Genomic DNA, 2,987 nt, shown 5'->3' with positions numbered 1-2,987 from the left:
GAAAACACAGAATACATAGTGGTATTGTTAATAACCTTTATAAAGCTAAACGTTGGGCATAATATGGGTCTAACACTAAGGCCTTCTAGAACAAACAGCCAGCACTCAGTGCCATGAAAACAATTTAAAGTATCAACTCTTCTTCACTGTACTGCTATCTATTCTATACTGAACAGAAATATAAACGCAACATGCAATGATTTTACTGAGTTACAGGTCATAAAAGGAAATCAGTCAAATACATTCATTGGGCCCTAATCTATGGATTTCACATTGCTGGTCAAGGGCGCAGCCATGGGTGGGCCTGGGAAACCATAGGCCCACCTACCTGGGAGCCAGGCCAAGCCAATCAGAGGTTTTTCACCACAAAAGGGCTTTATTACAGACAGAAATACTCCGCAGTTTCATCAGCTGTCTGGGTGGCTGGTCTCAGACGATCCCGTAGCTGAAGAAGTCGAATGTGGAGGTCCTGGGCTGGTGTGGTTACACGTGGTCTACGGTTGTGAGGCCGTTTGGAATTACTGCCAAATTCTCTAAAACGATGTTGGAGGCGGTTTATGGTAGAGAAATTAACTTCTCAGGGCTACGTGGGACGCTACCGTCCCACCTGCGGGACACACTATTCAACAGCCAGTGAAATAGCATGGTGCGAAATACAAAACAGCAAAAAACTCATAATTTCATTTTCTCAAACAATCAACTATTTTACACCATTTTAAAGATAAGACTCTCGTTAATCTAACCACATTATCCGATTTCAAAAAGGCTTTACGGCGAAAGCATAAAATTAGATTATGTTAGGACATAAACTTCACAAGAAAGACCACACAGCCATTTTCCAAGCATGGACATGCATCACAAAAACCAAAAGTACAGCTAAAGTATTCACTAACCTTTGATGATCTTCATCAGATGGCACTCATAGGACTTCATGTTATACAATACATGTATGTTTTGCTCGATAAAGTTCATATTTATATCCAAAAACAGCATTTTACATTTTACATATTCACACTTCCGGTGAATATGCACATCAATTTACAAAAATACTCATCATAAACGTTGATAAAATTTACAACAGTTATTGAAAGAATTATAGATACACTACTCCTTGACGCAACCGCTTTGTCAGATTTCAAAATAACTTTACGGAGAAAGCACATTGTTCAATATTCTTAGTACAAAGCTCAGCCATCGAAGCAAGCTATACAGCTACCCGCCAAGTTCTGGCATCAGCAAAACTCTGAATTAGTATTATAAATATTCTCTTACCTTTGCTGATCTTCGTCAGAATGTACTCCGAGGACTCCTACTTCCACAAGAAACTTCCACAAAACCTCCGTTTTGTTTGTGCGTTCAGATCACTATCCAAAGGCATAACGCGCGAGCGCAGTACCAGAGACAAAAAGTCAAATAGTTCCATTACCGTTCGTAGAAACATGTCAAACGTTGATTAAAATCAATCGTTAGGGTATTTTTAACATAAAACGTCGATAATATTCCAACCGGACAATAGCGTATTCATTCAAGAAGAAAAAGGAGGGGCACGCTGGCGGGCTCGCGCATCACCAACCCCTTTGTCCTCAGGCAGTCCACTCAGTGAGCTACTATTCTCTGCCCAGTAACAGGAGAAGGATGGGAAAACTTTCTGAAGGCTGTTGACAGCCAATGGAAGCCTTGGGTAGTGCAACGTGACCCCCACAGACACTGTAGTTTCGATAGGGATTCAAAAGAAGAACTACAATTCTCAGATTTCCCACTCCTGGTTGGATTATTCTCAGGTTTTTGCCTGCCATATGAGTTCTGTTATACTCGTAGACATCAGTCAAACAGTTTTAGAAACTTCAGAGTGTTTTCTATCCAAATCTACTAATAATATGCAAATATTTGACTCTGGGCCCGAGTATTAGGCAGTTTACTCTGGGCACGCTTTTCATCCGAAAATGAAAATACTGCCCCCTATACCCTAAAAGGTTTAACATCCAATTCTCTGGCAACAGCTCTGGTGAACATTCCTGCAGTCAGCATGCCAATTGCATGCTCCCTCAAAACTTGAGACATCTGTGGCATTGTGTTGTGTGACTAAACGGAACATTTTAGAATGGCCTTTTGTTGTCCCCAGCACAAGGTGTACCCGTGTAATGATCATGCTATTTAATCAGCTTGTTGATATGCCACACCTGTCAGGTGGATGGATTACCTTGGCCAATGAGAAATGTGTAAATAACACGGATGTAAAACTATTTGTGCACAAAATTTGAGAGAAATAAGCTTTTTGTGCATATGGAAAATTGCTGGTGTCTTTTATTTCACCTGATGAAACATGGGACCAACACATACATGTTGCATTTATATTTTTGTTCAGTGTTCATACACATGCGCTATAAGGATCTTAGGATTTCCGTGGTGGACCAAAACTAACAGAGCACTTTGAAAAAAAGTTTTACTTTGATCTTTCTATGTTGTAACAAAACGGAAGTTGTTTTATTTGGTGTGTGTACTATAAGGATGTGATGATCATCATTTAGGTAGATATTATGTAAGTGTTTGTCTACCTCAGCGCCAGTTCAGTCAGTGCTTGTCCTGGTGTCCATTCAGGGTTGTTCTTCTTGCCATGTGTGTTAAATCCTTTTGCATTACAGCTTTGTAACACTGTGTGTGCAAGTGTTTTCTCAGTGTGGTTTCAGGCACAGCTCTCTTTACGCGTCAGTGTTCTGTGGCATGATGAAAAAAGAATAAAACTATTTTACAATGCAGGTCTTTATTGTGTCATCAGTCAAGTAAAGTGAGTTCTTACTGTCTGTTTTTTTCTGCATACTATTCACATGCACTACAGGAAAATGTTCAATATTTGAATATGTTAGAAAATATCAAAATGTAAATCCATGACGGTTGAGTTAGTAATAGTAATAATAATAATAATACATCTTATTTGCACCTTTCAAAATACACCAAGGAAACATAAAATAGCAAAAATAAACATAACA

The sequence above is a fragment of the Salmo salar genome, chromosome ssa20 (assembly GCF_905237065.1).
Source record: "Salmo salar chromosome ssa20, Ssal_v3.1, whole genome shotgun sequence".
NCBI lineage: Eukaryota > Metazoa > Chordata > Actinopteri > Salmoniformes > Salmonidae > Salmo > Salmo salar.
The sequence above is the reverse complement of the archived record's forward strand: the minus strand, read 5'-3'. Positions refer to the sequence as shown.